Source organism: Octodon degus, unplaced genomic scaffold (assembly GCF_000260255.1).
Source record: "Octodon degus isolate 3935 unplaced genomic scaffold, OctDeg1.0 scaffold00072, whole genome shotgun sequence".
Taxonomy (NCBI): Eukaryota; Metazoa; Chordata; class Mammalia; order Rodentia; family Octodontidae; genus Octodon; species Octodon degus.
Window position 1 is genome coordinate 1,219,728 of NW_004524648.1, and position 25,032 is coordinate 1,244,759.

Genomic DNA, 25,032 nt, shown 5'->3' on the forward strand with positions numbered 1-25,032 from the left:
GGGATTGAATTCAGGTCCTTGCGCTTGCCAGGGAAGCACTTATTCCACTGAACCATCTCCCCGGCCCTAATTATTTTCACTATAGATTAAAATTAGAAATTTCAGTACAAGTGAAATATTGTATTATACTTTTGTCTTTGTCCTTTTGCTTAGCATAATGTATTTAAGATTCATTTATGCCATTGCTTGACTTTTCTTTCTTTTTTATAGTTCATTCCCTTTTATTGGTAAATAATATTCTGTGATAGATGGGATCTATGGTAATGAATCGTGAAGTCTATATCTATATCAAGATATCTTCACTGGATATCTGTTACCTTTTAATGGTTGCTGAGACAAAATACCTGACACCCAAACTTAGGAAAGATTTATTTAGCTCACTATTAGTGGATGTGTTAGTCTATACTTTATAGTTTATACTCAGCTGGCTCAAAGGCAGAGTAGCACATTGCAGAGGACAGCAATTCATGGTGGCAGAAAACAGCAAAACAAAGGGAGGAGATGCAGCTGCAGCTTCTTGTAAGCCTCTCTCCCTTCCTTTCAAGCTGACTGCAAAGACCAGAGCTCTTCTGAGGAAGTGGCACCAACCATCAATTTTTTGTCCCTTTATATATCCTTTTTGTGTTGAGTCACTATAGGGTGGGAGTTCCATGTTCTAAGGAGGGGCTTCCATACTAGGGAGGGACCTTCATGAACCCATCCAGCCAAGCTTCAACTTCTCAAATTGACACAATATATCAACCACTACTATCCTTGTCAACTTAGCAACTAGACATATTTTTTAAAAATTAGTCTCCAGATATAAAGACATGCTTATTAACATTTTACCAACTTTAACATTATAACACAGGTTTAACTATCATTAAGAATCACTATTGGGCCGGCCAGATGATTCAGCAGATTAAAGCAGGCATGGGGACCAGGTTTGATCCCCAGCATGCCGTGCCACCCCACCTCTGAAGTGTACTGAGACAGCAACTGAGACTGGGTGTGGTGGCGTGCTCCTGTAATCCCAGCTCTTTGGAGACTAAAAAACAGTAGGATCACTGCGAGTCTGATCTGTGTAGTGAGACTCTGTAGACCCTGTACTAAAAATACGTTAAAAAAAAGAAAAAGAAAAAGAAATCACTTAAATCTGTTAACGTTATATTGTATGAGGACCATAATATTTTGTCCCTGGTCCCCCAAAGACTCATACACATCTCTTTATGCAAAAGGAACTTAGTCTATCTGCAGGAGTTGCCAGAGTCCTAACAGTTTCAGCCATGCTGAAAAGTCCAAGTCCCAAGTTTTCTCTAAGATCTAAGGCAAACTCTTAGCTGTGATCCTCTGTACAAATGAAAAGTTAAAACACTTTTAACATTTAAAAGCACAAGATAAACATTACCAGTTTAAAAGGTACACACAGCAGGATGCAAAGCATTTAGACCAAAGCAAGTCCCAAATTCCACAGGGTAAACATTAAGTCCTGTAGTTCCACGTTTAACATTTGAGGCAGTCTGTGGCAAATTGTGAGCTTCATGTGGCTCCACTTGTATGGCACTTCTGTTGGTTGTAGTTCTTATGCTTTTCTCTAGGGCTGACTTTGTTCCCTCCTTGTACCTTTCTTCAGATAAGCCGTGGTTTTAGCTGTTCTAAACTTTTAGGGTTTCTACTGAATAGACTTCTCACTCACAGCTTTATGCACTGCCCTCTCAGGGGTACATTGCTTGGCCTTCAAGGCCTTCTAAAATCTAGGTGGAAGCCTTCTTAACCTCAAAACTCCGATATTCTGCATGTGCCTACAACCAATGCCACATGGATGATGCCAAGGTCTGCTACCAGCTGCAGCAGTAACCAGGCTTTCTTCTCTTCTGGCTGTAGGGGTGGAGTGCCTGGATCTTTGAGTACTCTGACCCAGATTCCAAGGAACAAATTCTCCATGCCACTGCCATTCTTGGAACTTGATGTGGTTGCCACCTCTGTTATGGAACTTGGGGCTCTGCTGCTTTTTGTCCTCAAAGCAGAGTCCCTTAACCCTTGCAGTTCTGAGGCTGCAAAGGGTGAAGACCTGTGGCCTCTTGTGATGCCCTCAGGACATCATTTTTAGTCTCCTGTTTCTCCTGACCAGTGGAGATCTCAGCTCTATCTTTGCAGTCTACAGCCTTCCTGGCGCTTTTTGGCCAAACTTACAACATTTTAAATCATCCTGCTGATTTTTTTGCTCCTGATTTTCAACATAAATCTGACTAAAAGCCCCCATCAGGGGCCGGAGAGATGGCTCAGTGGAATAAGTGCTTCCCTGGCAAGCGCAAGGGTCTGAGTTCAATCCCCGGTTCCACCAAAAAAAATAAATAAATAAAATAAATAAATAAATAAATAAATAAAGCCCCCAACAATAGCCATGCCACCTGCTTCAACATTTGACTGCTTTGAAATTTTCTTTGTCAGATTAACCAGTCTACTGCACTTAATCTTAGTTTCAGGCAAAGTCTCTGGACACGAGCAAAGTGCAGACAAACTTTCTGCCAAGCCATAACACAAATCATCTGGAGTCCAACAACCAATGTAATCCTTCATTCCAGCAGAAACCTCCCCAGCCTGATCTTTACAGGCAGGATTTCTATCAGCATTCTGGTCTTCTGAGCTCTGACCAGAATCTCCCATACAAAACAGCCAAGGGCCTTCCAGCTCTTTGCTTATAGGCAGCATCTCCAAACCTTCCCTATCTCTTCCCGTAAGCCATTCCCAAAGGCTCTTGAAGGACATAGTCAGATATAGTCACAACACCAACCCTACTCTGGGTACCAAATTCTTTCTCAGTTACTTTCTACTCATTGCTGGGACAAAATATCCAACACCCAGAATTAAGAAAGGAAAGGTTTATTTAGCTCACAATTAGTGGAGATTTTATTCTATACTTTAGTCTATACTCAACTGGCTCAAAGGCAGAGTAGCACATTGCAAAGGGCAACAGTTCATGGCAGCAGAAACAAAAGGAGGAGACACAGCTACAGCTTCTTGTAAACCTCTCTCCCTTCATTTCAAGCTGACTACAAAGACCAGAGCTCTCTGAGGAAGTGACACCGACCATCATTTTTTAGTTCCTTTATATATCCTTTTTGTGCCGAGTCATTCTAGGGCAGGCCTTCCCCAATCTAGGGAGAGGCCTCTATGCCCTAGAGCAAGGAATGGCTGAACCCATCCAGCCAAGCTTTCAACTTCTCTAGTTAACACAGTGTATCAATCAGGGACTGGGGAAGATAGCTCAGTGGAATAAGTGCTTGCTTGGCAAGCTCAAGATCCTGAGTTCAATCCCTTGTACCGTAAAAAATAAATTAGTTAAAATAAGTTTTAAAATGGGAAAAAATCACAATTACATTAAAAGAAAACAATGTATCAACCACTACGCTGGGCATGGTGACACATGCCAGTTTATAGTCTTAGCTACTAGGCAGGCAGAGGCAGGAGGATTATATATTCAAGGCTATCTTGAGCAATTTAGCAAGATTTGTGTCAAATTTTCTTTTAAAAAGTTGGGGGTTGGGGATGTAGCTCAGTAGTTGAGCATTCCTAGGTTTGTTTTCTGGTACCACTGTAGACAGATACTGTCTTTGTCAAAATATAAAGTAATTGTGTGTGTGCGCATTACTAATTCACCCCAGGCCTTACACATGCTAGGCAAACACTGTGATGGTCTCCCAGCCTTTTCTTTTCTTTCTGGTTTTTTTTTCCTCCACTTTGAGATAATACCTCTTTAAGTTGCCCAATTTGATCTAGAACTTGTGATATTCCTGCTTCAGCCTCCCAGGACGTATATGCCCCCATACCTGGCTTAAGTAAAAATTTAAAAATTATAAAATATAATTTTTATCATTATATCAGCTATGTATGAAGTTCCATTTGTTTCAAATCCTTGCCAATGTGTATTTCTGCACTTTATAATTTTAACCATGTTTTTAGTTGCGAAGTGCTGTCTCACTTGAGTTTTAATTGGCATTTTCCTAATTAATATTTTTAATGCGTTTATTCACTATTCTTATACAAATGACATACAATGGAGTTATGGCCCAATGAACACATTACAAATTGAAAATCTCAGTATATTTAAGATACTGAACATCATAACTTAGCAGCACAATAAACTGAAGAATATTGGTGGGTTTTTTTGAATTAGTCTGAAGAAAGGATGAGAATTTTGAGGTATCCTTTGTACTGAGTGTACATTGCTTTCATACCATCAAAATGTCAAAAGTTGTAAATTAGAAACTTTCTGTATTTGTATTTAGGAACTGATCAAATCTATTGGCCTTTTTTGAGCACTGGTATTTTTTAAATTGAGCTATAGAAGTTCTTTATATAGTCTGAGCACAAGTACTTGTCTAATATATTCTGTGAATATTTCTTACACCTTACAGCTGGTATGTCTGTTTGCATAGTTTTGAATAGAAAAAATTCTGTTGTCACAAAATTCAAGTTTTTAAGTTTTTCAATTGTGATTATAGACTTTTTGTCTAAGAAATCTTTGCCTTAATCCCAAGGTCATGGAGATTTTTCCCTAGTGCTTTTAGTGTTATATTTTACTTCTGCTTTTGTCTTCTTAACTTTTTTTTTTTTTTTTAATTTTACAATTGGGTATTTTATTTTTTTTATGTCTGTTTTTGCCATAATTTTATTGATAAACAAATAGCAATGAGACAGTTTCAAATCAAATCGGTAGGACAGTTTCAATAATTAACACACTGCATACATTCTTCTTAGTGGTTAATTGCGTACAAGATGCGGACTTGAGATCCTATTTACAAACACCATCAGAACAAATCATTCTATTTATTAACAGAATGTTAACTATTATTTTTTAACTGGGCTAATAATTAGCATCCTCAACTTCGCAGAATATATTTACAGTCAATATTATATCTCTGTACACATCATACCTTATGCTTCCTGCTTCATACTGCACAAATGCAATTACTTTACACAGCTGTGATTCCATTTCCCCATTCATCCTTTGTTTTCTGCTCTTGTCTTCTCTTTTAGTCTTCATTTTATACACTTTGCTGCAAATGGTGTTTCTGTGTTTTAAGTGAAATGTGAACAGGAAAAAAAAATAAACTTCATGTGTTATTCCACTTCTTTATTAGTGCTCTTCATTCTTTTCTAAATGTTAGATTTGGGGGCGGGGAGATGGCTCAGTAGAATATGTGTTTGCCTGGCAAGGGCAAGGCCCTGAGTTCAGTGCCCGGTTCCACCAAAAAAAAAAAAAATTAAATTAAATTAAACAAATGAATAAATGAATGTTAGACTGGCTGGTAACAAATCCTTATAGCTTTTGTTTATCTAAAAATGTCTTTTTTTCCCCCCATCTTTGGCTTTTTTCATCCAATATTTATAAGGGATTTTTGTGTTGGAGGAAGTATAGAATTATGGATTGAGTATGGAATTATGGATTGAAAAGGTTTTTTTTCAACATACTTTCAGAAATGTGGTTTTATTATATCTAGCTTTCACTGTTTTGCTGTACAAGTTAGCAGTTACTCATGTGGCCTTCTTTGTAATGTTTTGTGGTTTATTTGGACTTTTTTTTTTTTTTTTTTTTTTTTTAGGGAAGGGTCTACAAGGTGTTCAGGGTCTCACTACTAGATCAGACTTGTAGTGATCTGCCTATTTATAGCCTCCCAAGAGCTGGGATTACAGGTGTGTGCTACCACACCCAGTCTCAGCGCACCCAGGAATCAAACCCCCAGAATTCACTGGGCTATTTGACTGGCCCTTATTTGGACTGCTTTGAATTTTTTTTTTTTTTTCTTTCTGTATTGGGAATTGAACTCAGGACCTTGTGCTTGACAGACGGGCACCTTTGAGCAATATCCCAGCTGCTTTGAATCTTTTTGTACCCGAAATCAAACTCAGCATTTTGTGCTTGCCAGGCAGGCATTTGTGTTACTGAGCTGTATCCCTGGCCCTACCCTGAATCTTTTAAACATTTCCTTTTAGAAATTTGATTGGAGTCTGTGTTCTTTTTTATTTATCTTAGTGTTCACTGAGCCTCTTGGATCTGTGAATTGATTTTTTTTTAACCAAATTTGGTATGATTTTCAGGTATTATTCATTTTTTTCTGCTCTAAATATTTGTCTTCTCTTTTTGAGATTCCATGTAAATGTTAGATTTTGTTAATGTCTCTCTCCCTTTTTTTTTTTTTTTTCCTTTTTTGGAGATGAGATCTCACTATGTATTTCAGGCTGGCCACAGACTCAAGGTGATTGTCCTATCTCATCCTCCCAAATGCTTGAATTATAGGCAAACACTAACATTCCTAGACAAGGCTCTTATTTTTCTTCAGCCTTCTTCTTCCCCTCCTTGACTTCCTCCTCCTCCTCGATCTCCCTCTCCTCCTCCTCCTTTTCCTTCTCCTCCTCCTTGTTTTCTTCAGCTTTCTTCTTCCTCCTCCTCCTCGTTTTTCTTCAGCTTTCTTCTTCTCCTTCTTCTCCCACCCCTCCTCCTCTTCTCAGACTTTTGAATTTCCATTGGTCTCTCTTTACATTCACTGCCCCTCTCTATTCTCTTCTTTTTCTTTTGCTGCACTAGGGATTGAATCCTGGACCACATGCTTGCAAGGAAAGTACTCTGCCTCTGAGCCACATCTGCAGACACTTTTATGTTCTTAAACTTATCTAGTGATGTTTTTATTTCATTTTGTTTTCCAGCTTATGAGTTTCTATTTTCTTAAAATTTTTATTTCTCAGCTGATACTTCCTATTTTTTCATTATTTAGGGCTGTATTTTGGGCTGGATGTAAGTCAGGGGTAGCACACTTTCCTACCACGTTAGACCCCTGCTCCCAGCACCACCAGAAAATAAAAAAAAAAAAAAATTTTAAAAAAGGCCATGTTTTCCTTTAATTCTTCAAATGTCTTTTCCATGAGTATTTTGGACATATTTATAGTAGCTGCTTTAAGGTCTTTGCTGGCTGTCTAATTTAAAATGTGGGCCGTCTCACATTTTTATCAAAGGGGATGGCACTTTTTTTGTTTGTGTCTAGTAATTTTTGTATAAAAACAGTTGGCCTTATGTACTTTAGATCATAGAAACTTTTGGTCTTCTTATGGACAGTGTTGGAGTTCTTTGCTTTGTTTTGTTTAGGTTTTTGGTTTTTTAAATTTAATTTTAGGTAATTGTTAAAATACTGCCTGAACACTATAAACTTCTGTAGACTGAATTTTTTTACATGTTATTAATGAAGATAAGTAGAAACCCAGGATGTCTTCAAGCCTTTTCTCTGTAGGGCTTTTTGTTTTAGACTTGGTCTTACAGTCTATTAATATAGGCTTAGATTGAGTCTCACTTTTGGGTGTGGCCCTTACTCACTAAAATACAGCCTCTCTGCAGTCTCAGCTAGTTGTTTATAGAGTTAATTATGATAAAAATCTTTTCACTTTGGTCATGTTGGACCTCCAGCTCCTTCCTTCCCAAGCAGGGCTCTTTCCCCAGCTCTGTTGAACCTATAATAGCTGTGTTGTGCTGTCAACACCATCTGTACTCTAGAAAGCTTTTGGTGATACTGGCTCACGTGTACAGTCCAGCTATCACCAGTGTATTTACTGAAGACATCTGCATTCTGTGCCCTTTCTTTGTATAACTTCTTATCCTTTCTCTTATTCACAGATTCTAGCCACAATAACCATCTCTCAATTCTTCTCTCTGCCTCCTTAACTCAGCAGGACCATAGGATTAAGTTTTCTATGTTATAGTTGGGAAATTACCCCAAAAACAAAAGACTAGATGATAATATACATATTTGTGTGTGTGTATGTGTGTGTGTGTGTATGTTATGGGACTGTTTCTGTATAGAAGAGCTGACAAGTGAAATTTCTTTGTCACGGGTAACTTTTGCCAACTATTTTGGCAAATACTCCCAAATCACCCTGCAAAGTGATGATACAAATTTATATTCTCACTAATAATGTATGTCTGTTGTATTCTCCCAGTACTGTACATTATTATCAGTATTTTAAATTTCTGCTATACTGAGTAAAAAATTGTGTATTTCCCTTTAATTGCCTTTTGTTTACTAGTAGAATAAAGGATCTTTCTATGTGCTCTCTATAGGTCTTTCTTTTATATTTAAGGCTTTCATTGTTTTTATGTTGAGTCATTTATTATTGATAGGTAGAAGTTCTTTTTACATTTTCATTTTATTTTATGTATTGGAACTATTCTGGCTAATAGCTTGTTTTTCTAATCTTGTTTGTAGTTTTTCAATGTACAATTTAATACTTTTATAGAGACAAATTAGTTTGTTTTCCTGTTTGACATCTTGGAGGGTTTTGGCATGGTTCTTTTATCCTTGTACATAGCCTGGTTTTGCTCTTGCTGTTTGCTTAATTTATTGCCCTAAAAAGAAAGTTTGTGTTAGCAAAGTGTACCAGGCTTCCATTCAGATTTTCCCAATAAAGTAAGGACGGCCATTTTAAACTGCTCTACATATTCTGAAATCATCACCATTTTAAAGCAAAGACTTTTGAGGATTTTATGTTTGTTATTTATTTATTTATTTATTTATTTTATGTATTTAATACAGGGTCTCACTATACAGGTCGGGACTTGTAGTGATTCTCCTGTTTTCAGCCTCCCAAGCACTGGGATTACAGGTGCATGCCACCACGCCCAATCTTTTTTTTTTCCCACCACGCCCAATCTTAATCACTGTCTCAACACCCCCCAGGGGCAGAGCCGGCATGACACACACTGGGGATTGAACCCCTGGCTCCTGCGTCTGCCTAAGCAAGCACTTTAATCTGCTGAGCTATCTGGCCAGCCAGGATTTTATGTTTTTATAAATAATTTTTGTGGTATCATTCTTGTCAGTGACAGTAAAAATGAATCTTTGGCTACCTGAGAGTATATTCAACTATTTGTTAGCAACCAGTAAATTCAAATAATGAAAAGAAATAATGTAAAACCTCATTTGTAATGACTGTTTATCTAGCAATTTGATGGGTATGTATACAACCTTACCAAAAAGAAGAAGAGAAAAATGAAACTGTTCTTACTTCCAAAGCACAAAGAAAAATGTTTTGGTTTGCATATGTCCAGCAAAAATCTTTAGAAGATTGGAATTGCACAATGAGTGTAGGTTGAGCAATTGTTTAACAAAGCATACACAATGGGGGTGTATCCTTTGCTCTTGTGCAATTAGGGAACTCCAGAGCCTGCCTGAATAGAGAATTTTGTTTTTATTTCTTATGTGCTATTTCAATTTTTACTTTTTCCCTTTTTAATATTCGTTTTAATTTTTTTTCTTGAATTCTTATTTATTTGTGGTTTCTAATTTTTTCTTTTCACTTCAAGGAATTAGTAAAACACCCATCTTGCCCTACCTCTGTGACTTTGGGTTTATTTGTTTTTGTTTTGAGACAGGGTTTCACTTTGTAGTGCAGGTGGTCTTGAACTTACTTTGTAACCCAGGTTGGTCTGGAACTCCTTGTGATCCTCCTGCCTAAGCCTCCCTAGTGCGGGGCTCACAGGCACAAGCCACCACCCCTGGCTCCCACCTCTGTGATTTTGATTAGAAGCAATGCAAGGAAGGTGTGGCTAGTGGTATGAAGGTAAGCAATTAATAGTTTTGGAGTTTCTAGTTGTACTTCATCACACAAGCACAATAATCAGCTTCATCTGAATGTTGAACTATGAGTTAATAATCAGTCTGCATTCCCTGATCTCTCAGTACTGGAATTTTGCATATTTTGTAGTGAGTGTTTTTGAGATTTTTGCCTGTTTTTGCTTTTAATGGTGACCAACACCTTCTGATGAAGATCAGCTGCAGAGTATGCTAGACAGTGAAGCCAAGGCTGAAAGCATAGGCGCCAACCAGTAGGGTCCAGAGCTAGACAGGACTGACTTTGGCAAAAACAATATCCTTGTTTTCTCTTCTCTTTTGCCTGCTCAGACACATTCATGTATTTCATAAGCATGCTTCTAATTCTAATTCTCTTCCATTTACCTTTGTGCTGGGGGTATTGAAATCTGTTCATCCTTCTCTTTTCTGTATTCCAGAGGAATAGGAGAGGTAGCTGGGTTAGAGTGCCAGAAAAGCAGAAGTATGTGGATTTCATAGCTGTATGTATGAGTGTTTGTGAAGCAGAGAACTTCTAATGGAAAACATTTGTGTTGCATCAAAAACAGAGCAAGGCCTGCTTAGGGTCTGTCTGCTCTGTCTGTCAGTCTGTTCTCTACCAGCACTAGTCATTGTTCTCCTGGGAGTCTCAGGCGTATTGTGGTTTCTTCTGCTCTTGCTATCCCCTAATCTTGCCAGAGTTTTTGTGTCATGGGTGGCCCCATGCATAGTTTGGAGTGAGGCCACAAGGGTGGTGACTAATGGCTGTGAAGGTACACAAGCATACATATGGGCTTTAGGAACCTTTTCAGGGAAAGACTGAGAAGTAGGAAAGGTCTCAAGCAGACAGTGTGAGAAGCATACTTAAGACTCATACAGACGCTTTTTGCGTTTTCAGACCTTGCATTTACTGCTAGCAAAGCATCTCCAAAAGAATGGAAATGAAGCAAAACTTGCTGTTTGGGCTTGCCATTTCATTTGCTTGTAAGGGACACACCTGGGTGCCCAAGCCCGCATCTGACAGGCTGATGTCAATCAGGTTGTGTACCTGGATCCCCTTTGGGAAATTCAGAACATTACATGCTAATTTCCCTGAGGATAGTGTCACTCCAAGATATGAAAAGACCTGTAACTTGATCTGTTTCTTGTTTTTCCCCACCAGTCCCCCTGAAACTCACATTTGTTCATCATTTTAAAAAAGAAAGAAAGAAAACAATAAAAAAGCAGCAGCTCAGCTCACAATTTTCTAGGTCCCTAAGAAAGTACTTCACCAATGTGGTTTTCACATTTTCAGGTTTTTGGCTGATGAATAAGATTGAGCAGAAATGCTCCTTCCCCTGATAACAATACATTCAGATGCAGGATCAGGAGTGTGTGGATTAAAACCAGACGGTGGATGATTAATACTTCTGCTTATAGAGGTAGACGTGGCGGCTTCCTCCATTTAAATGAAAAAGCCCTTTCTCTGCATTTGTATGTGTGCATATGCTTGCATGCTTATAGTTTCGAAGGTGGGAGCTTAGTGTGAAACTAATTTCCAAGTATTTTCTCCCTGTTCTTGAAGAATCCAAGAAGTACTAGAAGGACTGTGCTGTGAAGCAGTGGTGTGAAGATTAGCCACTAAGATGGAAGTGAAAATATGTTCTTTTTCAAACTAAATGCTTTCACTGTGCTCTATGTACTCCTTTAACACCTATCTTTATCCATATGACCTACTTGCTTCCATATTCATGTGATCTTCTTAGGAGTATATTTTTTCTTTCAAACTTTGGAAGTGTACATTTCTATCATTTCATTGTTGGATAATGATATTAAAATAAATTTTATTATTATAAAGATTTTTTTTTTACTTCACTCACTGAAAACATGACAAATTTCTTGGCCTGTGTAATTGGAGGTTGGCAGATGTTTGCTTATTATTAAAATGTGTTTGAGGATTTATTTGTATTAAGTTCTGTGCACATTAACACAGTAAAGTCAAGAGGCCTTCAGTTAGCCTATACCTCGAATTTTCTCTGTAATTTAAACTTGCATACACTTTGCTGTTGGTAGAAACAGATTTCTGCGCAAATGAAACAGGAAATGAAAGGGGAGGAGGAGGAATAAGGAGGCTGAGACGTTGTGTCTTTTTATCTGTATGAAAAAGGTTGTTTTCTCTGTAACAATGAAAAGTTTGAGGGCAGCCCACAGTCTCACTTAGGTCGGGCGGGCGCTTGCACAGCAGCTGGCCGAGTCTAGTGCTGCTGAGTTCCATGCCCACGGGGAGTAAGGTAGTTCCTGACTGCATGCTTCCCTGCAGCTTGGGCCTTAAGTCCAGCCCCGCCCGACCATGGCTTTGGCTTTGGGGAAGTTGCAGAATGATCTAGAAGAGGTAAAGGCATTGCTGGAAAAGGCTACTGGGAAGAGAATACGTGAGGCCCTGACACCTGAAAAATCCAAGGTTGAAACAGAAATAAAGAATAAGATGCAGGGGCTGGAGAGATGGTTCAATGGAATAAGCTCTTCCCTGGCAAGCTCAAGGGCCTGAGTTCAATCCCCGGTTCCAGCAACAACATCAAAAAAAGAATAAGATGCAACAGAAACCACAGAAGAAACCAGAACTTCTTGACAACGAAAAACCAGCCTCTGTGGTTGCTCCCATCACAACAAGATACACAATGAAGATCAGTAATTATGGATGTACTCAGTCAGATAAGTTTGTGAAAATCTACACTACCTTAACTTGAGTTCATCAGGTTCCTGCTGAGAATGTACAGGTGCATTTCACTGAGAGGTCATTTAATCTTTTGGTAAAGAATCTAAATGGGAAGAATTATTCTGTGATTATGAACACTTTCTTGAAACCCATCTTAGTGGAAGGCAGTTGAAAAAAAGTCAATACTGATGCAGTTCTTATCTTGTGTAGAAAGAAAACAGAGAACACTCAGTGGGAATACTTAACTCAGGTTGAGAAGGAGTGCAAAGAAAAAGAAAAGCCATCCTATGATGCCGAGACAGAGCCTAGTGAGGGACTAATGAATGTTTTAAAGAAGATTTATGAAGATGGAGATGATGATATGAAGCGAACCATTAACAGAGCTTGGGTGGACTCAAGAGAGAAGCAAGCCAAAGGAGATTCAGAATTTTAAGACTTTAAAGTCCTTTTGAAAACTATGATTCAGAAATACTGTTATTTCCAATAAGGGAATGTTGGTGAGCTACACATAGAAATTTGACAGATAGCTACAAAGCCTTCAAACTAAAGGCAGAGAATTCTCCATTTCGTGCTGGAGGATTTATTTATTTATTTTAAATTATTTATTTATTACATTTTTATTTAGTGTGTGTATGTGTGTGGCCAGCTCAGCCCACCAGGGGGCGGGGCTGGCTGGCATGTGGTGCTGGGGGATCGAACCGCAGTCCCTGTGCTTTGCCAAGCTTGTTCCAAGTAGGTGCTTTAGACCACTGAGCCATCTCTCCAGCCCATGGAGGATTTATTTAAACAAGCTTCATACTAAGTACTTCCTCCAAAGATGGTTTCATTAGTATCCTGGTCATTTTGTTTATGTAAGGGTTACATGTTATTCTCATTGAAATATAAAAAGCAAGTCTTACCTAAGGAAAACAATACATTGTATATATTTTTGTTCATCTAGGAGGTAGAAAACAGAAGTATATGCTTACCTGTAAGTTACAGATGTCAGCTCCCACTAATGTAAGAATAAGAGTAAAACTGAAATTTCATATTTTAAAAAAATGAAAAATGAAAAGTTTGAGCATAAAGTTTCTTTTATTCCAGCAGAAAGCTGAGTCTGTTTTAGTGTTGCCTCTGATTTCAGGATAAAAGTGAGCTCTGTCTCTCAATCCTGTCACCTAGCTGTGTGTATCCCATGTATTCTCATTCACAGAATGCAGAGTGTTGCTCAGTTCACTTTGTCCCCCAGGTACTCTGTAAGATTGAAATTAGTTGACTTACAGATTTTGTTTTGTTTTCAGTAGTGGGAACTAAACTTTGGATTTTGCATGTGGTGGGCAGTTATTGTACCACTGAGTCACCCCAGCCCTTTTTAGTTTTTTCAAATTTGAGACAGGATCTTGCTAAGTTGCTAAGAATGAGCACATACCTCCTGTTTCACCCTCATATGGTATGCCACCAGGTCCAGCTGGCTCACAGTTTTGACAAACACATAATCATGTTGTCATCACCACAATTAAAATATAGAACACTTTTATCAACCTCCCCCTCTAGAATCTCTCACACCTTTATTTTTTTTTAAACATTTATTTATTTAGTGTGTGTGTGTGGGTGTGTGTGTGTGTGTGGCCAGCTAAGCCCACCAGGGGGCGGGGCTGGCTGGCATGTGGTGCTGGGGGATTGAACCGCGGTCCCTGTGCTTTCCCAAGCTCGTTCCAAGTAGGTGCTTTAGACCACTGAGCCATCTCGCCAGCCCCATCTCACACTTTTAGTATCAACCCTTCTCCCTACCTCTAGTTCCTGGCAACTTACCTATTTTTTGCCTCTATAATTTTGCCTTGTAGGATGTCACTGTGTTAGTCAACTGTTATTGTAATGAAATACCCGAGAACAACAACTTAGAAGAAGAAAGGTTTAATTTGGTTCTTAGTTTCAGAAATTTTGGTCTATGGTCACTTGGCTTTGCTGATTTTGGACCTGAGGTAAAGCAACAACGTGGCAGGAAGCATATGGTAGAGCAGAGTAGCTCAAATCATGGTGGGCAGGCAGCAGCAAGAGAGAACATATGAGAGAGATAAAGAAGCTAAAGACAAGATGTACCCTTCAAAGGGTACTTCCTCCACCTAAGCCTCATCTCCTAGCCCCAGTCTGTTCACCTGTGAACTCATTAAGGAATTAACCCACTGATGGAGTTAGGAACCTCAAGGCCCAATTACCCCTGTAGGACCTATCTGTAAATATTGCTGCTTGATGTTTAAGCCTTTGATGCATGAGTCTTTGGGGGAACATTTTAAGCCATAACAATCATTAAACAAAATCATACATAATATAGAACTTTTTGAGGTGGTTTCTTTCACATAGTGTAATACATTTGAGACTAATCTATGTGTGGCTTTTATTTTTTGTTATTGCAGAGTATTTCATGCTATAGATACTCCACAGTTTAGCCATTTACCAGTGAATGAACATTTAAGTTGTTTTGCAGTTTTTGATAATCATGGATAGAACTACTGTAAATATTTGTTTTTAGGTTTTTTGTAAACTTAATTTTCATTTAGTTTGGATAAATATCTAGGGAATGGAATGGATGATTCTTGGGTAAGTCAATGTTTAACTTTGTTAAACTGTCAAGCTGTTTTACAGAGTTACTGTTTTACATTCTAACAATCAGTGTGTGAGATTTCCAGTTGTTTTGTATCCTTATCAGAGCTTGATACTGTCAAGTTTGTTTTGAGTCATTTTAATAGATTTCTCATTGTAATCTTAATTTGAGTATCTCTTAATACCTAATAATGTTGAATATCATTTCATTTTTTTCTTTTTTAATGTATTTGGTTGTTACAAGGTCTCACTGCACAGCTAGGACTCATAGTGATCCTCCCACTTTCAGCCTCCCCAGCACTGGGATTACAGGCATGAGCCACCACGCTCAGACTCTGACTGGCTCAGCCTGCCCTGGGGGCATGTGGTGCCAGAGATTGAACCATGGTCCCTAAGCAGGCATTTTAGTCTGCTGAGCTATCTCGATGGCTGCCCATTTCATGTTTTTATTATCCACCTATATATCTTCTTCGGTAAAGTGTTTGTTCACATCCTTCCCTATTTGTTTTCTTAGTGAGTCTTGAGAAGTCTGAGTATATTATAGATCTAAATCATTCATACCCATACGTGTGTGTGCACATATGCATACATATAAAATTATGTTTCAAATATTTTCTCTCATTCTGTGCCTTGTCTTTCACTTCAGAGACTGAGATTTGACTGATTAAATGCTTGAAAGCGAGAGGTTTTAGGCTCTCTTGGTAGAGAAAAGCAAGGAAAGTGAGACCTTAGCAGAAAGATGTGAGGTACACCCCTTTTGAAACTGTTTAATTAAAAGAAGAGGGAAAGGGTGAGCCATGACTGAGTTGTACAGACAGATGTTTGAAGCTTTATTCAGTTCTTTCCCTTCTATCCCACCTATGATACAGATTCTGGGCCCTTTCACCTGGGCTTTTCACTTCCTGCAACCACTCTATACCATTTGAAGCCTCTCCAGCTCTGACAAACTCCAGCAGAATAGACATGCCATCTTCCAGCTTCTTGCTCATAATATGTCCCAGAGTAAAGTCACTTTTGATAAGCAGGCATTCTTAAATCCTAGACTGATAACCTCCAAGGTGTTGCCTACTTGGAAGGACTACTTTCATCTCCAGCTGGACTCTTTTTCCAAACAAGCATCAGCAGAACTATTTGAGGGCTTTGCCACACAGGGTTCTGCCATGAGAATGGTAGAATCTTCAGCCCCCTGAAGTGATGGAATCCAGTTCTCAGAACATACTTCAAATGTGAATGAGATATTTATTTATGGGACTTTTTCATGTTGCATGTAATTCTTGCCACACACAGAGTAGTCCACTTAGGTGGATGAGAGAAAATATATCCTATGCCTTATTGGACAAAAGGCAAGGCAAAACTGTCTCATTGCTATATGTTTATCAATAAAACTTTGAAAAGAAAAAAAAAAGTCAACCAAACCAATATCTTTGAATGACTGTAAATCAGAGTTTTAAAAATGTATTTGGTACAGGATTTCACTATGCAGCTTGGACTTGTAGTGATCCTTCTGTTTTCAGCCACCCTCACTCTGGGATTACAGGAGTACGCCACCATGCCCAGTCTCATTGGCCGGCCAGGGGTGGGGCAGGTGCGGCATCTGATGCCAGGGACTGAATCCCAGTTTCTGCTCTTGCCTAAGCAGGCGCTTAGTCTGCTGAACTATCTTGCTGGCCATGTGAATCAGATTTTAAATGTACCCTAAGTTAACAGTCTTCTTTACCTCTTCTTCAATTTTGTTTATATGTTCTGGTTTTAAAATTCTGAGAATCATAATTCATGTATTTTTTACATTATGTGTGTCTGCATTCAAGAATAAATTTTGACATCGTTAAAAAAAAAAAAGCAAAGCAAAAAAACGAGGGGAAAAAAAGTAACTTTTTTTTTTCTTCTGTATTTTTAGGGAAGGGTCTACAGGATGTTCAGGGTTTCACTACTAGATCAGACTCCTAGTGAGTGTGCTGTTTACAGCCTCCCAAGTGCTGGGATTAAGGAGTGCGCCACCACACCCAGTCTCAATTCCCATGTCAGCATGCCCTGGGGCGGGGACCGGGACTAGGCTGGCAGGCCCAGGGATGGAAACCCCTGCTTGCAGGCACTTTGATCAACTAAACTGTTTGGCCTGCCCTTGTTACTTTTTAATTGCTAATTCTTACTAAGATTTTTTTTTTCACCCTTAAACAGTTCTTGCCACTGACTAGTTATGAGCTATTTCTTTTTCTTTTTGGACATGACATGAATCACTAACCCTATATCTGAAGGGCAGAGAAGGTCTGGTTTAGTACTGAGGTCTGTCTGTTTCACCAGGATAATGGGGTCTAGTAAAGGTTCTCTGGCTTCCAACACGAGTAGCAGTGATGTGTATAGAGAAGAATTTCTGACTCTTCACTAATCTCAGTTATTTGAATGCCTTTTTGTAAGCAAAGAAACAGCCTTTATGCTGACTTAAAACTTTTCTTTTTCTACTCAGGGAGGTACAGTTTTCTCTTTTTTTACTAAGGACAAATCAGTTGAAGATAAAACTGCTATGGAATAATAGGGGTTAAAAACAAGTACTGTAATAAATCTGGAAATGTGGAATCCAAGAGAAATGATCCCATCTGGAAAACCCTACCAGGGGTGCCATGACTGGTTTGTGGAGCAGTACAGATTGAGAAGTGTAAAAAGACCCTGTATCTTGAAAGATGACAGGCTCCTTAATTGATGTCCATTTCAGCTGGTGCTGTGCCAGCTTATGTTGGCTTCAGTCCAGCGTTCCTGTAATTTGGGAGCCAGGTGTGAAGCATTTTTGTTGCATCTTGTTCTCCAGCATCTACAGAATCCTCACACCTCTCACTTGAGGCAGCAACACTCTGTAGGAAACAGATGTACAGATAGAGGTAGAAGGAAGTATCACTGTTGGGTTACAGATAATAAAAAACATCTTTCTTCATATTCAAGTAAATTCTGGACTTGAGAGCTGGGGAAAGAGTATTTAGCAGCCATAGTAGATAATTATTAAGTATCCTAATTAGACTGATGTTCATTTGTGGGGGTTTGTTTGTTTGTTTGAGACAGGGTCTTACTGTGTTCAAACTGGTTTTGGGGGAAAAAAAAACTGGTTTTGAACATTATGTAGCCCATGATAGTTTTGAATATATGGCAATTCTCCTGCCTGAGCGTCCCATGTTCTGGAATTATAGGCATGCACCACTATGCCCAGCTTATTTGTGATTTTTAAAAAAGTTTATATTAGACATATAGACAAAAATCTTTCATGATTTATCTTTTTTTTTTTCTTCCTTGAGACAGGGTCTCCCTATGCAGTGCAAGCTGGCCTTGAGTTCATCTTATTATAGACCAGGCTGGCCTGGAATTTGTAATAATCCTCCTGCCTCAGCCTCCCAAATGCTAGAATTATAAATGTGCACCACCGCCCCAGCCATGATTTATCTTTGCCTTGGGAACAACATAAAGACCATCTTAAAATGGCCATCAGAGTTGAATCTCATCAATAAAGGCCAAAAGAACATAAGCATTTAACAGATTGACTACCCCTGACTGGGTGGGAATATAGCTCTACTTTTTGGAGATAGTGATGAACAGAATAAAGAATATTAATAGTGGGCTGGCGAGATGGCTCAGTGGTCTGAAGCACCTACTTGGAACAAGCTTGGCAAAGCACAGAGACTGTGGTTTGATCCCCCAGCACCACATGCCAGCCAGCCCCGCCCCCTGGTGGGCTGAGCTGGCCACACACACACACACACAATAAATAAATGTTTAAAAAAAATATTAATAGTATCTAACACATGGATATTAGACCCTTGACTATGAATGCCAAAAAGATGTTCTTTTAACTCAACCTTTATCTTTTCTAGCTCTGAGAGAGGAACAGGCAGTTCTGCCTGTCAGGATTACAGAACATGAACAGGATCCTTCCTATAGGACAATTAAAGTTTTGTGGACATAGAGCTTAAATGTTAGTGTTGGTGCTTTAGTACTGACTTACATTTTGTTTTTCTTTTCTTTTCTTTTCTTTTCTTTTTTTTTTTTTTTTTTTGTGGAACCGGGGATTGAACTCAGGCCCTTGCACTTGCCAGGGAAGCGCTTATTCTACTGAGCCATCTCCCCAGCCCTGACTTACATTTTGATATGAGGAAAGTTTTAGCTTTACTGGCCTAGAAAGAGTCAGTTTTCTTTACTGAAGTATCAGACCCATTAACTAACAACTGAGAGAGTCCTTTGTTGTTTCTCCCTTTCAGTCTGAGTTATCATGCAGACAGAACTGATAGTCTTCAGCCTTAAGAATCAGATCACAATGTCCAGGAGTATGTACAAGCCTGCTCAGGTTACTTTTTGCTCCAAAAGTGCCAGAGTCACAGGGAAGTTCTTGGTTCACTGATAGCTTTTTATCTGTTCTTCCTTGTCTTGTTAATCAGAAGTTGCAAAAAGTCTGAACCAAATGGTTTAAGAGGGAGAAGAGCTTTCTAAGGGAAGGTTTCCTCTAATTAGTCCTATTCTTTAAAATATGTTCAGGCTGGGGATGTGGCTTAGTGGTAGAGTACTTGCCTAATGTGCACAAGGCCCTGAGTTCAATACCCAATATCACAAAATTAAAAATTAAAAAAATGTTCATTTATTTTTTATTCTGTTGAAAACATGCCACTGAATTTACCATTTTATACATTTTTAAACTGTATGTTTCTGTACCGTTAAGTACATTCATACTGGTGTGCAATCATTACCACTATTCATCTCCAGAACTTTTTTCATCATCCCTAGCTGAAGCTTTGTACCCATTAAATAATAGTCCCATTTCCTCTACCCATCAATCCTTGGCAACCACCATTCTCTTTTCTGTCTCTATGGATTTGATACTCTTAGAACTTTATATAAGTGCAGTCCTGTAGTATTTGTCCTTAAGTGACTGGTTTATTTCACTTAGTGTAATGTCTTCAGGGTGTATTCATTTTTTAAGATGTAAGCTACCTTTTGGCTGTTGTGAGTAATGCTACAGTGAGCATAGGTGTATACAATACTTCTTGAAAGGTATCTGCTTTGGGTTCTTATGGGTGCATGCCCAAAAGTAAAGAACTCATATAATAAGTCTGTGTTTAGATTTTTGAAAAGTTGTCATACCATTTTCACAATAGCTGTAACATTTTACATTCTCACTAACTTTATACAAGAGTTCCAATTTCATGAGGTTTGGTGGTGCATGCCTGTAATCCTAGAGCTTGGGAGGCTGAGGCAGGAAGACCATTGCAAGTTCCAAGACCAGACTGGGCTGCAAAGTGAGCTCAAAGCCCCCCTGAACTGCATAGCAAGACCTTGTTTCAAAAAGTTTGGTTGGGAGGGAATTCCAATTTCTCCAAATTTTCACAACCTCATGGCTATTTCCTGGGGTTTTATTTGTATTTTTGTTTTGTTTGAGCCTTCCTTAGGAGTGTGAAGTGGTTTTGATTTTCTCATTGTGGTTTTGACTTTGCTTTTCTCTAATGACTTGAGTATTAGTGATTTGAGAGAGAGAGAGAGAGAGAGAGAGAGAGAGAGAGAGAGAGAGAGAGAGGTGTAATGCTGGGAATTAAATCCAGGACCTTGTAAATGCTAGACAAGTTCATGTTGTACACATTTTTTAAAGATAATTTCAGCTTTCTCAATTGGTAGACCTTTGGATGCCAGAACATTAACTTTTTCCCTTGGAGGCAGAGCCAGGGTAGAATTAAAAAAAAAAAAAAAAGAAGAAGAAGAAGAGAAGACGAAGATGAAGGAGGGAGGGAAGAAAGGAGGGAGGGAGGGAGGGAGAGAGAGAGAGAGGCCTAACCCTCTGAACTCTGATTCTCACTCTGCAGTAGGTGACTTGTGTGGTCTTAGGCAATTCATATAACCTCTATGGGCTCCTGTATTTTTTTCAATAAGACAAAGAAACCTATAACTGCCCTACCCCATTTAAAAAGCTGTTTGTAGGAATAAAAGGAGGTCAGGGCTGTAAAAGTATCTTGTAAATACTTTATGAAAGTACAATATAGATATTATCATCTTAAGCCATTAAGTCCTCTGTTGCCGAAATTCTTCCATCAAATCAAACCATGAGACAAATTTACAGTCTTTTAGTACAAGTTTCTTTAGTAGATAAGGGGAACAGAGAGCACAGGTGATCTGCTTATTCATACCTCTTCATCACGTAGCATGTGGAACTGTTGACTCTGATCTCAGGCAGGGGTCAAGTCCTTGACATGGCTTTCTCATCACAAAGTCTGGGCAGCTTTGTGTAGGTTTACAGATGCACCAATTCCATTGCTCACAAAAAAGAACGTGTATTATGTAATCTAACCAATATTTACTATTATGTACCAACCATTGGCATTTATGCTTTTCGCATACCTCACCAGGTTTTAACTAATTACATTTGTGCATTACTGCTGTCCATTTGGGATTGTGAGCTTCCACATTCATTATTTTGTTTCATTTAATCGTATCTTCCAGACTGTTTCTTGTGCTATTTCTTTGCTTCAGGAAAGAGAGGTACTTGGGGAAAGAGTAACCTCTCAATGACTAAAGCATATGAAATATACTTAAATGTAGGATGAGCATAATTTGCCTCGGGTACAGTTGTAGAAAGTTACAGTATATACTGGTCCGAACTTCATGGTGAATGGTGCCCTCCTCAACTATTTCAGTCACTGCACAGTTGCCTTCTTGAATTTAGAATGGATAATCAGGAATGAATTTTTCTCTATGTGGCTGTTGGACTATTTGCATTTTTTCTTTGGAAAAGTTTGGAGAAAAGTAGAAAGATTTCAGCCAGACTTCATCTCTTAGAGGCTTAATTTCTTTTTTATATATATAGTAAGCGTAGTGCTCTTGATGCAGCCGTGCTACCCAAGTTACCACAATATTTATGGTTCATTGTTGTTCAGAGAACCAAAGATGCTATTAAGTAAACTGGTAGCGCCCTCAAAGAAGGAAACAGTTACATCCTTTGCTTTTGAGTTCTGTAGCTTTTCTGGATGTGGTACGAGATGATGATTTTTGGAATTTCTGAAGATCTCTTAATTTCTTTTACTCTGAACCTCTGAATTTTTCTAAAGGTTTGTTTCTGGAAGCAGAGATGAGAAGCCTCTGAACTTAGATGTATTTGATGATAGTGATGATGTTGATGATGATAATTACTTTTTTCCTTTTTTTGGCTGGCTCAGGCCGCCTTAAGGGCAGGTCTGGGGATCGAACCTCGGTATCCTGCACCTGACTGCATTTGCATAATAAGCAGGTGCTTAAACAACTGAGCTAACCAGCAGCCCCCCCCCCCATTTTTGATAATTACAACTATGAAGTTATGTACTGACCATCTACCAGCTAGTGTGCTAAGCATCAGGCATGGATCATTTCCTTTTTTCCTATATTTCCTTTTTTTAAATGTCGCTGGGAATTAAACCCAGGGCCTCACACAAGCTAAGCATATAGTCTACCACCGAGCTGTATCTCCCACCCCAGATTATTCACAGTAACCCTGAAAAGATGTTGTATTATTATCTACAGTTATAGAATGAGGAACCTAAAGCTTAACAGGGTGACTTGCCTAAAGTTACACTTTTATTAAGTAGCAGAATTGAAATTTATATCTAGGTATATTAGAATCCAAAATTACAACCTTAACCTCTATCTTTTTTCATCTCAAAAAAGATGTTAATATCTACATGTATTAATAAGGAAAAGTGTTTTGCTTTGGGGATGGGATTAGTTTGTTTTTTCCTGTTTTGGTTTATTAGTATTGGAGATTGAGTCCAGAGCCTTGTACATTCTAGGCAAGCACTACACCACTGAGATACTTATCCAGCCTCTCTCTCTTGCTTACTTGCTTTCTTGTACCAGGGATTGAACTCAGGACCTGGTGCTTATAAGGCAGGCTCTTATGCCACTGAGATATCTCTGTAACCCCACCTTTTTTATTTTTAAGTAGGTATTCCCTAAGTTACTTGGGCTGGGCCTGAACTTGATTATATTGCCCTACTCTCCCAAATAGCTAGAGTTACAAGCGTTTGCCCAGATTGTATTTTTTTTCAATCAATAAAAAATAATTTTCAAAGAAAAATAAAACTGTATTTCTTTTAATTTTACACAAGAAGTTTAAGACTTAAAAGTTTAATGAAGTCTTTCTGCATTTTTACTAGAATGGTAAGACTAGATATACTAAATAATCTTTTTGATTGATTCAGCTAACATGCTATTTATAATACAGTGTATCCTAAACTGGAATGAGGAAAAAAAATTCTACAGATCTTAAGAACTAAATGAAAGTTAGGCATGGTGATGCATGCCTATAAACCCAGCACTCAGGAAGATGAAGCAGGAGGATTGTTGTGAGTTTGAGACCATCCTGGGCAACAAAATGAGCTCAAGGCCAACCTGAACTGAAAAACAAAAAATACATAAGGAATTCTCATGGATAAAGTTCTATGGAAATCAGCCCATATTCAATAAGCTAAGAGAAAATAATTGTTATTCCCAGAAAAACTCTCTTTTAAAGTATGGGTAACACAAAAAACAAAAATAGATGTCTGGGAGCCAGGGAGATGGCTCAGTGGGATAAGCGCTTCCCTGGCAAGCGCAAGGGCCTGAGTTCAATCCCTGGTTCCGCAAAAAAGAAAAAAAAAAAAAAAAAAAAAAAAGATGTCTGAACAAAGACTTGTAGAGGTGTGAGGTTCTAACTCCAGCAACCTGAGGCTGACAGCTTAGTGGAAGCAGCCACTTAAAGACCTGAGCTAGGGCCAGGCCCTAGGCAGCTTTATTTTTAATAATGAAAAATTTAGGGGCTTTGTTCACCAATAGATGAATGGATATACAAGATCTAATGTATTCATAATGGGGTACTACTCAGCAATCAAAAGGAATGTGCTATTGATAGAGAAATTAGAAATCATTATTTTGAGTGGAAGAAATCAGGCAAAAAGAGTATTGTGTGCATCCATTTAATACAAAATTTTAGAAAATTCAAACTAGGGCCGGGGAGATGGCTCAGTGGAATAAGTGCTTCCCTGGCAAGCGCAAGGGCCTGAGTTCAATCCCCGGTTCCACAAAAAAAAAAAAAAAGAAAAAGAAAATTCAAACTAATCTATAATGACATAAAGTAAGTCAGTATATTAGTAGTTGCTTAGAGATAGAAATAGAGGAGGGATAGATAAAGAAAATCTTTGGAGGTGATAGGTTCATGTCTCAGTTTTATGTAAGTCAAAACTGATAAATTGGGGCCAGAGATTTAGCTTAGGCGCACAGCACCTGCCTGACAAGTGTGAAGTCCTGAGTTCAATTCCTGATACCCACAAAAACAAAAAAAACTGATGAATTCTACACTTTCAATGTACAGTTGTAGTATATCTCAGTTATACCTCAATAAAATGCAAAGAAAAGAAGAAACCCAGTCATTTTTTCTCACCTTTGGATGTTCAACTTGAGTTACTTCAACCTGCTAATACAAACCCTTCAAGCTTTCCAACATGGACTCACACCAGATTCTGCAATGTACTGCAGGCCTTTGACTTGCAGCTGGATCCTCCAACTCTCCAGCACACAGGTGGCCATTCTGCCTTCTCCTGCTCTGATTCCATTGTAAGCCTACTTTGTAAATCATATATATATATTTAGTACAGGGTCTCACTATGTAGATTGTACTCATAGTGATCTGCCTGTTTACAGCCTCCCAAGCAGTGGGATTACAGGTTCATGCCATCACTCCCAGTCTCAATTGCCATCTCAGCACATCCCGGGGATGAGGCCAGCAAGGCAGGCCCAGGGATTAAACATGCCCCACCTTCCCTACCCCAGCCCCTATGTCTGCCTAAGCAAGCACTTTAATCTGCTGAGCTATTTGGCTGGCCCAAATCATACATATTCTGCCTCTTTACGAAACCGTGATACAATGTTCCTTAAAAAAAAAAAAAAAAAAAAGCAAATGCAAAGAAGAAAGGATATTTTTTCAAACCTTTAGTTTAAAAGGCTATATTTTATTATTTTCTAGCTATGGAAATACGAGTGAGGATATTTTGATCTACTTATTTCAGTCTTTAAATATCCTATCAAAAAAATAAAAATAAAGAATATATGCAGTGTATTATTTGTTGAAACTGTACTTCCGATTTGATTTGAAACTGTCCCATTGCTGTTTATCAATAAAACTTTGAAAAAAAA

The 25,032-nt window shown here is 38.6% G+C and overlaps 1 protein-coding gene and 1 pseudogene across 1 annotated transcript in view; both read left to right on the forward strand.

The window, feature by feature from the left end:
* Smg6 (SMG6, nonsense mediated mRNA decay factor) overlaps window positions 1-25,032 on the forward strand; it is a 284,260-nt gene that overhangs the window by 157,070 nt on the left and 102,158 nt on the right. The window lies entirely within an intron of this gene.
* LOC101571874 lies at window positions 11,926-12,805 on the forward strand (annotated as a pseudogene).